Genomic DNA, 14009 nt, shown 5'->3' on the forward strand with positions numbered 1-14009 from the left:
TCACACCTACAGACAATTTAGAATCACCAATTAACCTCAACATGTTTTTGGACTGTGTGGGAGGAAGCCAGAGAACCCACGCTGCTCGGGGAGAACATGCAAACTCCACGCAGAAAGATCCCGGTGCCCCCACTGGGACGCGAACTGGTGACCTTCTTGCTGCGAGGTGACGGTGCTACCTACTGCACCCCCTTGCAGCCCCGGGTAAGAACATACACACTGTAAAAAAAATAAAAAAATAAATCTCTTGCAAAACACTGAAAATCTGGCAGCAAGAGTGAAAGAAAAACAATGTTGGAAAAACAGCAAAATCAGCAAATATCTGGAAAGTAGGGATATTTTTAAGCAATATGACTGTAATTTTATAGTCATATTGTGAAAGAATACATTAGTATTGGATTTTTGATGTGGAAATTATGAACAGTGTTGATTTACCTTTTGTAAAAATACAGACGTTGATGTGTACGTTATTTACAGCTTTGGCTTTTTTTAGTCCTTAAGATTCAGTTTTTTTACTTTCAAATAGCAAATATTTGTAAAGTAGCAGAAGTTCTTGTTGATTTTAATACAGTAAGACATTTTACAGCCTAATGTTGTAGAATAACTCATTTCCATTTACAAATATACAAATTCTGTGGTGGACAGATATACAGTTACCTAGTCAATGAAACATTTTTTCTGTGATTTTACCAGTTAATATCTGTAATTTTCCAAAACAGGCAAAATCAGTACATTTCACAGTAAATTTTTAGAAATTACCGTTAAAAACTGATGGAAAAAAAAGTATTTTTCCTGCAGTGTAGCACAAAAGAAGAATTACACTGAATATTGGCAATCAGTAAGAACAGTTTTTTAAAAAATACAAATTTTTGATCGTTATTGTACAAAAATTATTTACCATTATACATATTTTTACTTTTATATAATGGCAAATATTTGTTAAGATACCAATATGTTTTGTTGATTTTAATACGGTGACATTTTTACAGTCAAACATTGCAGAAGAACACATTACCACTTATAGAAATACACTTTTTTTGATGTGGACATTACTGACAGTTTTGGTCAGATTTTTTCTGATTGACTCATGTATGAAAGAAAAAAAAATCTGTAAGTTTCTAAAACTGTGAAAATCTGTAAACTTCATAATAAATAGTTTTTTTGCTAATATTTTTTTTCTTTCCTGTGCAGCAAAAAGTAATTACTCTGATAATCAGTATTTGGTAATAACAGTTTAAAAGTATTTACAATTTCTCTATCCTTAAAAAACATATTTTTACTTTTAAATAATGGCAAATATCTGTAATATAACACAAGGTATTGCTGATTTTAATAGATCAAAAGTTTACTGTTGTTAAGTTATAGAAGAACGAATTTAAATTTATAAAAATACAGATTTTAATGTGAACATTATTGTCACTGTTGGCCTGTTTATGGTTGACTAGTAAATAAAACTTTAGTGATTTTATTAGTAGTTTAGTCTACAAAACAGGAAATAAATAAATTGTTTATTAAATACAATTTAAACTTTTTCAAAAGGGGGTTTGTTTGTTGTTGTTGTTTTTTACAGTGCAGCACAAAATAACAAACAGGATATTGTAAACAGTACTCGTGGTGCAGTACAGGACTGATGAGTGTGTATGAGGCATCATACTTGTGCTCATCCATGTGTGTCATTACCAGCTTTGCATGCACACCAGTACGTGTTCAGGAGTTTTGTCCTGCAGCCGTACAGTGAGTGCCGTGCTGAGCCCATCTGGCCTCCGGCTGCTGTGTAGCCGGATAGCCAAGCCTCAGCTACCGCCGTGACACTGACGAGAGGAGCAGCCGCACTGTTACAGTAGCTGCATCTGCGAGTGTGAGAGTAGCCATGCGAGCACAGCGTCAGACCTTCAGTGCAGCTGTGAAAAGGGCTGCATGAGTAATCGCTGCTGCTCCGCTTGTCTCTTTGCCTCGGACTCCCCGCGGGTGAGTCGAGCTCAGAGGTGGCACATGTACTTCACTAGCAGCGCAGACGTAGAGTGAATTCATCACACTATCGGCATGAATGTGCACAAATTCACACGCAGACAAACAAACAAACAAACAAAAAAAAAAACGTGGCAGGAAAAAGCACTTGTCCCTGCTGGTGCGAGCTGCTGACATCTCCTCTGTTCTACATGAGGTGTGATTAGATGGACAGATGTGAGGACAGCGATGACAGAAACCGAATAAAAATGCTGCAAAAATGACACCAGAACCAACAGAATAGAAGCTTAGAGCAGATGAGACATGAAGGAAATTTTGTGACTTAATCAGAAACCATTGCAGATTCTAAATCAATAACAGGATGAGAAATAAGTGTGAAAATTTTAGGTTTCTATCTTTTTTCTTCAATGTGCGAAAAAAAATGTGCTAAAATTGGGTTGACACTTTTTTTTTTTGAATGATCTCATAAAGCACTTGAGATGTCAATCTAAAATTTGACAGCATTTTAGACATCCATAATTCATGATAAAATAAATAGATCCACCAGGAGGCTCTTGATGATTTGAGATGAGAAAACCTTTATTTTTTTTCAGAATCGATTTCTAGTTTGAGCATGTATGGCTGGATTACCGTAATGTCTGGACTATAAGCTGCTGCTTTTTTACACGCTTTGAACACTGCAGCTTAAACAATGATGCAGCTAATTTATGGCTTATTATGAATTTGCCTCGAGACGAAAGCGACATTCAGAGCAACAATGAAAGAGAGACTGAGGAAGTGTGTGACGAAGGCTGTTCAATTCCAACAGTGAAGAAGCGGACTTTCGTGGTTTTAGTGCGCAGGAGAAGGATGAAGATCGCGATCAATGACTTTTCATGGTAGGGTGCTGTATTTTTTATTTTTTTACATTTTATGTTACAGGCATTGTTCGGAAAGAAGGCATTTACAGTATGTATTTGTGTATGTTACTGGTACGTATTTAATTAAAAGTTTAAAACATCTTTCTGTATAAACATCTCATGTTACAACGTGGACACCTGCAACTTATAGACAAGTGCGGCCTATACATTTACAATTTTGTTTTTCTCTTTAAAGCTAGTGGGTGCGGCTTACATTCAGGTGCGCTCAATAGTCCGGAAATTACGGTACTCTAACATTAACTTGCCATTATGTCACATGGAGTATTTTCACAGTGTTCCCACCAAACGCCCGACGTAATTCAGACGTTATTTTTTGGGCTAAATCTGGACAGTCCGTCATAGCTTTGATTTAGCCCAAATATAGTCGTTGGAATTGGGTTGCGTTTGGACCGTCCAATTTTGTCCCATAGCTAGCTAGCTAGCTATTTCTATCTACACAAGTCAGATAACATAAACAGGAATGAATGTGTGTGAATGAATAACTGACAGTGTAAAGAGTCTTTGAGTGTCTAGAAAAGCGCTAAAAAAACCAGATCATTATTATTGTTATGATTATAAAAAGCCAGATCGAACCTTTTCAGTGGGAGGGACTACAGTACCCATAATGCAATGCAAGGTGATAAAGAAACATGTTAATAGAGACGTCCTTTCAACTACTTGAAAAAGTCGGCTTTTCATGTTTCAACCAAATTTTGACGTAGTTTAGACGTATGGCAAAGACGTCTTTTCAACTTTTTTTTGCTGGGTGGGTTGGAACAGAGTTGTAGGTGAGCTGGTGTGCTCGAGATTCATAGAGCTGCACATTCTAAAGGAAGCAACAGTATAGCATTAGATTTTAAGACAGAAAGGGAACATTTTCATAGACAAAACTTCTGAATGTGCAATTTTCATACAGAGAATTTTAGAAGTTTAATCAACAACTGCAGAGGGAGTTTAATATTTATCTGTAAAGCTGCATCTTTGTCTTTGTTTTACACTTTCAGCCTCTGATTTATTGTCCCCCCCGCCTTCCTGGTCACTGCATTACACGGGCTCAGGCTTTTTTGACTTTTCTTTAAAATGTGATGTGGTGAATTAAAATAAGGACGTCCATGCTGTAGCCATGCAGAGGCAGGATGAGTAATACGCCGGCGTTCCAGTGTTTGTGTGCGTAGGCTGGACGGTCCCACACCCGCAGGCTTGGACAAAGGTTGGTGACTCACCAGAGCTCAGCTGAAGCAGGAAAGAAAAACAAAGTGATATAGAGAAGGAAAGGCACAGGACTGGATTAGTGGTGGCTCTGAGGAGGAGAGAGGAGAACGGGAAAGGAAGGATGGAGGTCTTCAGGGAGTTAAAAAAAAACCCAAAGGGAGCTGGAAAATGTGCGAGGAGAGAGTAGAGAGAGAGAGAAGGAGGCAAAGAGGAGACGTCTGCTTCCCCCTGAAGATTGACCTATGGGGAGCGAGGATGAAGGAGTAAATAAAGAAAAGAGAGACCGAAAGGGGAGGATGAGCAGCACCCACTGGGACTCTAAAGGAAGCCGCAAGGAGAAAGAGAGGAGACAGCTTGGAGGAACCCTGGAGACTGCAGACACACACTGAAATTCCTCTTGGATGTGGGCAGGAGACCATATTTGCTCGAGTAAATACTGAGACAACCGGGAGGCTCTGTGAATGTGTGTGTGTGTCTGATTACACACTCTCCTTTCTTACAACAGTGTTTACATAAACAGGAACCGGGGACCGCAGTGGCTCTGGGCCTCGAGCAGCTTCTGACGTCTCGCATCACGTCAGAAGCTGTTTCACAAAGCGTCGCAGTCAGAAGTAGAAAGGTTCGCAGCTTAACTGTTTCCACCGGGAATACCCGGTGATTAACTTCCTCTGCTTTCTGCTCTGTGGAACATCCTCCTAAAGGCACTCTGTGGAGTTGTTGACCTCTGGCAGAGTTTTGATATTGGGAGTGGTGAATATCAACAGATTGTGGGGATGTAAGTTCATTTAAGGTACAGAAGAAGACACTGATTACAGTTCCTATAAAACATACTCACTCCCTTTGAAAGTTTTTAACATTGAATTATGGTCAATTTAACTTGGCTTTTTTTTTTTTGGCAATTTACAAAAAATACTCTTTCGTGTCAAAGTGAAAACAGATTTCTATAAAGTCAATTAATTCAAATTATAAAATGTAAAATAAGTGTATTTATTGGCCTAATCCAACACCAGTGCAGCCAGTTGTTGCTTGAAGTCACACATTTAGTAAAGTGGAGATCATCTGAGTGCAGTGAATGAGTCTCATGTGATTGTAGGATAAAGACTCTGGAAGGCCCAGTCACTGGTGGATCAGTACTCCTGGATATAACTACACCATGAAGGGTATTTAAAGGCACAAGTCAGGGTGTGGATAAAGGAAAATTTCGCTGAATATCCCTTAGAGGGCAGTTAAAGCGATCATCAAGAAATGAAAGGATTACAGCACAAATTTGTCTCAAAACTGAGGGATGATGTAAGAGAGAGACTCATGATGGAGGCCACCAAGACATCCATGACTCCCCTTACAAGCCTCAGTGGCATAAATGGAAAAGACATGCATGCAATAACTGTTGGTTGTTCTTCACCAGTCAAAGTTTCATGGGAGCGTGGTGAAGAGAAAGCCACCAATGAAAAAGAAGCTTATATTAAATTTCGACAAAAGAGACCCAGAAAGCATGTGAAAGACTCTGAAGTCAACTAGAAGAAGATTCTTTGGTGTGATGAGACCAAACTTGAGCATTTTAGCCATCAGAGGAGACACGAAGTTTGGTGGGAAAGGAACAAGAGATCTGTCAAGAGCAAGTTATCCTCAAAAACTGAGTGATTGTGCACAAAGAGACTCATGAGGGAGGCCACCAAGACACCCATGACTCCCTTTACAAGCTTCCATGGCTGAGATGGGAAATACTGAGCATACAACAACTGCTGGTTGTTCTCCACCAGTCAAAGCTTTATGTGAGACTGCAACAAAGAGAAAGCCATTGTTGAAAAAGATGCTTATATTAAATTTCGTCAAAAGTTCCACAGAAAGCGTGTAGGAGACTCTGAAGTCAACTGGAAGAAAGTTCTTTGTGTGATGAGACCAACGTTGAGCCTTTTAGCCATCAGAGTAGATGCTAAGGTTGGTGGACAAGGAATAGGAGTACATATAAATCTGTCAAGATCAAGTTGTCCTCAGAAACTAAGTGACTGCAAGAAAGAGACGAGTGAGGGAAGCCACCAAGACACCTATGAGTCCTCCAAATGATCTATTATTTAATGTTGAGAAGCAATGAAGGAGAAAACTTTGAAGGGGAATGAATATTTTTTATAGGCACTGTAAACTCCTGAAAAGCTCACCCCTCCCCACTTACTGCAGCTCGAGCACACCAGCTCACCTACGAAACTGCTCAAACACTGTGAAACTACTCTGTGCTACACAATGGAAAGTTGGAACACTGGAGTGTGTTCGAATCGCAAACAGAGGATTCTTCTGAAGACGAATAGCGACACAGAAAGTCCAGCCCTGCAAGTTGGTTCTTGAAGTTTGTTAAAGTCTGAAATCCGTGTTTCTGAAACAGTCGTCTGATTGCGTATTTCACTCATTATGTGTCTTCCAGCATGTAAACAACACCACATGGTCACGTTAACGAGACAAAATGTGCTTTTCACTTGAGGGTAATCTAATGCTCACGTGACCACATGTAAAGTGAAGAAATAATTGGTCATTTTAATAATTCCTCATGTCAATATGAGCCCCGAGGCGATCACTTCTTAACTAGTAAAAGAGGGGAGAGGAGGAATATTCAGTTGTGTGGAGGATTATAGGACAAAATACTACCGAACACTGGGATACGCTTTTGCACAAAGATGCAGACACTGGGTTTGAGCGACAAACCAAATGTATAAAAGAAATGTGTCTGCTTTAAACTTAGCATCGTAAACTGCAATCAATTCTCAATTTTAGAATAAAAACTTGCAAAATGTAGATAGGAGAAGAAAACAGGACTGTGAATCAAAGCAGCATTTGTAAGCAGCTACAACTTTATATTTACCATAAACTGGCCTATTTGGAAGCTCCAATTTTGGAATCGATGGATTTTTTTTTTCTTTGTGTCTTTATTTTAAAAAGTTTCTTAAAGTTTGACTTGCATTGGAACAAAAAAAATCTATGTAAACTCAGAGCATCTGGAGCATTTCAGATATAGAAATATGAAAGTATAGAAGTGTAAATGCTGTATTTATGGGAGCAGCTCGATACTTTATTCACAGTCTCAGAAGACAAAGTAACACATTTTAAAATGCACTGAGATGCAAAAACTAGATGAAAATGCTGCTCAGACAGCACCAAAGGCATATTTATATACACTTGGTTAGTTCAAAATTCTTGATTCACTCATTGTCGTCTGGCCGCTGGATGGAACATTAAGTTCAGCAGAGACAGTGTGTCCACAATTTGAAAGTGTCCACATTTAGAATATCTAATAAGTTGGAGGGAGACGAGTGGAGAACTTTAACGAAGGCTGGTGAAGGTCACGCCTGAGATGTTGATCACAGCATTGCCAGTGGTGGAGTTTTTCGGTTTGCTGCGCCTTATTAAAAAGTTCCTCATATAACTGAGCGCTTCAGATCTCGTCATTACGTATCCTGAAAAACTTTCTGAAGATTGAACATCATTCAATCTTAAAATGAACTTTAGGTCTCCGATGAATCCCGAAGACATGGAGGAATGTTTCACTAAAGCAGGCCGGACTGAAAAACTTTTAGAGACTTCATTAATCCCCCAAAAGAAGTTTTCTGTTACAGCCATATAATAAACAGCTAAAAAGTAGAAGGCACATTAAGAATCCAACACAAGAAGGGAAAAGCACATCCTCCAACGAGGCCAACTCTTGCTCTTGCATTTTTTAACAGAAGAGGTCCAGATTTGCACCAGAATGAACCAGGGGATATTGCAAAACTGAAATCCATTCTCTGCTCACTGAATGACAAGAAGACTGTGACCAGGGCATTCATTTCCTCAAGGCTAAATTGCTGTAACTCTCTGTACCTGAGAATTGGTCGGCCCTCTCTGTCTCGTCTGCAGCTGCTGCAAGACTTTGAACTCATGTTAAAAAAAATAATGCAAAGCTTTACTCCTGTACTTGCATCTCTGCACTGGCTACCTGTTAAATACAGACTTTATTAATGAAGGTCCCTTTTATTTATAAAGTCTATAAAGTCATGCATGTGTTGACACCAGGGTCCACTTCAGAACTTCTCTGTGCATACACTGTTAAAAAAATCCACATTTTTAACTGTACTTTAAAAGAAAAAAAAAAAAAAACATTTACTGTTCTTTTACAGATTTTGCCCATTTTGTTAAATTACAAATAATATCTAGCAAAATCACAGAAAAAAAGTTTTCATGTACTTGTTAACCCTTAAAAATATGATTAAAAGCTAAATAAATAATATCCACATCCAAAATCTGTTTTTAGAAAATTGGTAATTTGTTCTTTTACAATGTTTGACCGTAAAATCAAACAGTTTTTTTAATATATAATTTTTATTTTTTACTGTATTTAAATCAGAAAAAAAACATGATCTAACAGAATTTTTCAATTATTTTCATGCCTTTTATGGTTTTTGAGGGGTTTTTCTGGCCACCTTGCTGCCAGATTTTTACAACTTTTAAGGATTTTTTAAATTGTCTAAATATTTCAGAATTTTATAGATTTATATTATTTCTAAATAAAGTTTATTTTAGAAATTATCTTACAAATTGCTGTGCTGCTTAGTTTTTGGTCTTCCTGCTACTAACAAAACTAAAAACTGATTTTAAAAGTCTTCCTCCTGTCCTTCTTTATGCACACATTTTTGTTTCTGCCTGACCGACAACTCAAACAACACTTTGGTCAACTCCAGTTGTATAAAACGTGAGCTGGAAACAAATTGGACTTGATTTAACAGGTTCTTTCTCTGCCTGTGCTTCACCTCTCCACCGAGCTGCGTGAAATTCGGTTGGGTGGTTTTTACATTATCTTGCTGACAGAGAGACAAATAGACAAATGGCACAGATCTCGTACTTCTGCAGCAGCTCTGGTCTTGGCAGAGAAACAACAAACACGACAAAATTAGAAGCTAAGTATACAAAAGCTATATGCATTATATATGTGGTGTTGTAGGAAGCTGAGCAAATATATGGATCTTTAAATGCAGTGAGCACACTTTACCCAAACTCAGCCAGGCACTAATATAATCTCATGCAGTGTGTTGCCAAGTCAAGACGTGTCTGCTCGAGTTTCTGCCCTTTCAGATTTTCTGTCCATCAGCTCAAACCTGCAAGGATGGAAAATCAGAAAGCCTTTAAGGATGAAATCTGACTGCTTTCAAAAACACATTACAAACACGCCAAAGTAGTGAAATAAAACTGACTGCTGGCTGCGTGTTTCTGGGTCAATGTCGGCCTTGTTCCAGGGAGAGGTTAGCTCGGCACTTGAGAGACGGTCCCTAGCCTTTAGTGTTGAGGGTCAGCGCCTCCCAAAAGGGACGTGGAATATCTCCCCGACTCTGCACACATCACTGCGTCACATGAATAACCCCGGCAGCTTCCTGCCAATGTCAGGGACACACGGGGCATCTAAACGCCCACAGCGACAGCAGGGAGAAGAACCGAGAGGGAGGCGAGGACACATTTGTGACAGAACTCTCATTAAAGGCAGACATACAAATATTGTGTTTATTTTTTTTTTGGTTTTTCTTTTCTGCATAAGTGCACGAGTCTGTTTAGTTGTCAGCGGGACTTGGAGCTGAGCTTGACAGATCCAGCGCCATGCAGGCAAGCTTCAATGAAATGTTAAATAATTGATTGTTGCCTGGCAAGAAGAAAGTAGCAGGTGTATGCTGCTCGTAGTATATGACTCCGACTCACGCAGCGTATGAATCCATTAATTAAATCGAGGATAAACCGAACCCCGTAGATGAGAGCGAATTCCCCTGCTAGGTTCGCTAATTAAATCACAGCAATTATTTATAACGCAGTCATAAAGTTAAATTAATGTTTAATTTTTAAACAAACACAGTGAGGAGGGGGTGTGTGTATGTAGAGGGAACTACCGGTCACATAGTTAAGAGAGAAAAAATACCAATAAAAGTCTGCAGCAGGTGACAGCAGCATAAATGAAACACAGAACATGGCTGCGGCTCAAACGGAAGAACGCAACAGCTGAGATCATCCATCAAACGAAAGCTTTTAGCCCCACGAATGAGCTGAGGCAGCAGACGAAGGTGCAGGTGGAGGGAAAAAAAAATCAGTCACATATTTGTGCTCCGATAAAGCTGAGGCAAGCAGGAATTAAGTGAGTGAGGCGAACAGCTGCAAGGAAAAACAGTAGCTGCAGGAATATCATGAAAGCAACAGACAGAACAAACAGCCCGAGCAAAGAGCACATTCAATTATATTTAATTATATGATGTCAAAAACGGTTTGTCCAGTCGCTGCAGCAGACTGGCAGCTCCGGGCCTTCGTATCATCACGGCTCATCTCTATTTCACTCGCACAAGTCGCAGCAGACGGCCGTGGCATTTATATGTAATAAAAAAAACTGACTGGGATTATTGCGCAGGTATGAAAAACCCCAAACAAATGAATTTTCTTTCTCGCCTCCGGAAGAAAAGCTGCAGGACGCTAAACTCGTGTGGACACATTTCACCGACGACGCACAGCTGGATGTTTATTTCCGAGCTGGATGAAATGGTGGATCGTAATAAATCAGAGGGGTGGAGCATTCACTTTAATCTCACACTGACTGCTCGGAGTGGATGACATGCTGTGAATGCACAGGGGAAATGACAGCAAAATGCTTATTAGGGGTGCAGTCGTCAGGAGTCACCTTTAATTGCTTCGTTTTTTTTTATACGACGTGCACATTTTGCAGCAAATGCATGAAACAATGAATATTTCAGCAACACAAGCTGTTATTAAAGCAACAAGCTTGGCATTAAGCTGAGAGGGACTCGAGCGGCGTGGTGTGCTTCTCGCTGCCGACCGTTACTGAATATTAAAGGTTGAAGCAGGCAGGAGGAACATCGAATGCAAATGAAGTGTTGGTGATAGTTGCTTATATTCCACGTGACTGTTTTGCCTCCATACAGCTCCGACGTATTTGCTGGTGACCTTTGCTTTTTCTTTTTTACTAAAAAACGATGAAATTGAGGTGATCGTTCTCCTCCGGATGCAGACAATCCGTTGCCGTATTGTTATTTGCGCCATCTGCTCGTGCTGATACAACAGGCCTTCCACAGAGATTTACACTCCACCTCTGCAGCTGAATACACACTATAATTACACTCGTCGTCTCTAACCCCAGCAGACTCTGCGTCCGTCCAAGCCGCCGTCGGAGCAGAAAGATGTCAAGTCAATTTCTTTTTCTGTGCACCAAAATCATGCAAACTGTCAGTGCTGAGCTTATTAAAGATGTATTATTTCCACTTGGCCTGTCCCCCGTCTGAACTTCTTTTGTTGTGACAAAATGCTTATTGTAATTCAGATTTTATTGTCATTTGTATTCTGTGGGTCTGGCGTTTTTTTTTTAAATATAAATTATTTATGTGGTTAATATTTGGCTCCCCTCATGATTAGCTGTTCTGCTATACAGATATTACCGCTTCACTTTATGAATCTGATGATTTATGAAGGTCCATGGCCAAAATTTGCATCTTTAATAAACTCAGTAGTGACACGGTGCAGGAGTTCAAGTTTTTCTTTGGCATGACTGATGAGCTTAAAATTACCTGTTTGTTTGTCTCACAGGGTTTTACAGTCTGTACACGCAGCCCATAGTCTGAGACTTCTGATTTGGCCGAGGAAAAAACACCACAAGAAACAAGTGAAGGAAGAAACTTCAGGTCAAACAACAGATCTGTGTTCCTGGAAACACAGACATGAAGTTAAAGTCGTACAATTTAAAAAGAAAAAAAAAAAGAAAGAAAAGAAAAAGAAAAAGTTATAGATTTTTTTCTGATTTTATTTTACAGAATTTTTGTATTTTGGATACACAAGAAAACATAAAAAGTTGGCAGGAAATTCATGTGTAGTGCAGAATTTTTTAAAAACCTTTAGCTGTAAATAGCCATAAAATGTACTTTTTTTTTTTTTTTTTTTTAAAATAGAAAATCAATTTTTTTGAAAAAATAAAAAAATAGGCTTAGTTCGTAATATGTGATTTTCATAATATTTTCTATTTTTCAATTACAGGAAACTTACATTTAAGTGTAATACTGTAACTATATTTCTAAAATTAAATAAAATTTAAAAAACTCATTTAAATGTACATTTACAGCAAGGAAATGTTTTTTCAATATGAAAAATATTAAATTTTTCTGAGAAGGTTTTTTTCTGTATTTATATTGCATTGTTGGCAACCCTGATGCCAGAAGATTACTTTTAGTTCTGATTTTTTTTTTCAGTGTATGCAATGGAAGTTGCCAGTAAAAAGTTGTGAAAACAAGAGTAAATATTTGTAAAATAATAATATTTTTTAGCAGATTTAAATACAGCAAAGCAGTTACACATCGCAATACAGCAAATTACCAAATTTACAGGAAGTATAGATTTTTACATGGATTATTTTTCACTTTGGGCCTCTTCTTTTACAAATCTTTTTTCTTGTTTTTTTTTGTGTGATTGTCGTAGTTATGTGTAATTTGACAAAACATGAGGGGGGAAAGCACATTCAAAACAGAGTTAAAACCATTTTTATTTTATTTATTTATTTATTTTACAGAGAATTGTGGGTCAGAAGGATCAGAGGAACATGTTGGCTTGCATACTGCGAAATCTGACTGGATTAGTGTTATTTTTGGCCGACTACATTTGACATACTGTTTATTGGGACATACTAAACCTGCTCCTCACCTACTGCATAAGATGGTAGTGCAGATATTCAAACTGTTTTAAAAGGAAAAATGTATTCGTATGGCTGTAGGCACCTTTACAGAAGACATGTTGAGCACATGTGCAGTAGAGGAGTCTTGGACCTGAGCATCAGCTCTCTTGGCCTGTGTGCCACCGGGGCAGCTAATGAGCAATGTGAAGCCCAGCCAAGTTCTCGATCTCCTGCCCACAACATCACGACAGACCCAGTCTGGGCACGAAGCCAGAACTGGAACAAAGTGCTGGTCTGTCACGGACAGCCTGAGTGGATGAGCTCGGTGGCTGCAGGCTGTGGGTGGGTTTCCGTTATTCCTATAAGATGTGGGCGTGTGTGAGCTTAAGGTTGGAGTGGACGGAGGTAATCTGTTTTCAATTGAACTCTGAGTAAACAACAGGGACGGAGGTATTGATTACTTTTCAGGTAATTTCTGGATTTCGAAGCTGGTGCCCTTTAAGAGTGTGTGTGTGTGTGACTCTGTGTGTTCGGCCATCTGTTCCACTCTATAGATTTAATGTATTATCCACTCTCACTGACGACATGGGAGTCTTACAAGATCTGCTTTTGCAAAGTTAAATTATGTGCAACCGGGCCAGTATAAGTAACAGAGTTTAATTTAAAAGGGTCGGACCAGGAGAACGTGTGGATTTCTGCCAACTACTTCTACATGAACTTGTATAAATCTGTATGTGAGTCTTCACAAGCCTCTCTTTGCCTAAATCTAAACCCCTTCACCCGATGTTTCTGAGGGAGTTCAGACGAACAGCCCACGATCCTTTGCTCCCGTCTTATCAGACGTTAATGACAGAACTGTCTGTAGCTTGTCACCCAGAGAGACACGCTGGCCTTGATTAATCCACCTCCTCTCTCCTCTGTTCCCCTCATCCAAGCCCTCTCTGTCTTTTTTTTTTGTCTTCAGTCTTGACAAATGGACTGTCTGGTCCAGCAAGCGAGAGAATGAGGTTGGAAGACTCGCAGAAAATAAAACAACGTCAGGGTCAGCTATTGATGAATCCCCGAAGGCAGCGAGTGAGCCAGAGGAAAAAAGAGATATCAGGAGGGGGGATGGCAGCGAGAGAAAACAAGTAAAGAAGAAAACCTCCCTTCCCCTGTGTAAAGCTCTGAAAGTGAGCGTGGCTGAGGAACGGTGTGGAAAATGTGATCACAGTTTCAATTTGAAGCTGTCAGGAGTAAATAAGAAGTGTGCGGCTGGAAGGCAC

This window comes from Stegastes partitus, unplaced genomic scaffold, assembly GCF_000690725.1.
Source record: "Stegastes partitus isolate 25-593 unplaced genomic scaffold, Stegastes_partitus-1.0.2 Scaffold99, whole genome shotgun sequence".
NCBI lineage: Eukaryota > Metazoa > Chordata > Actinopteri > Pomacentridae > Stegastes > Stegastes partitus.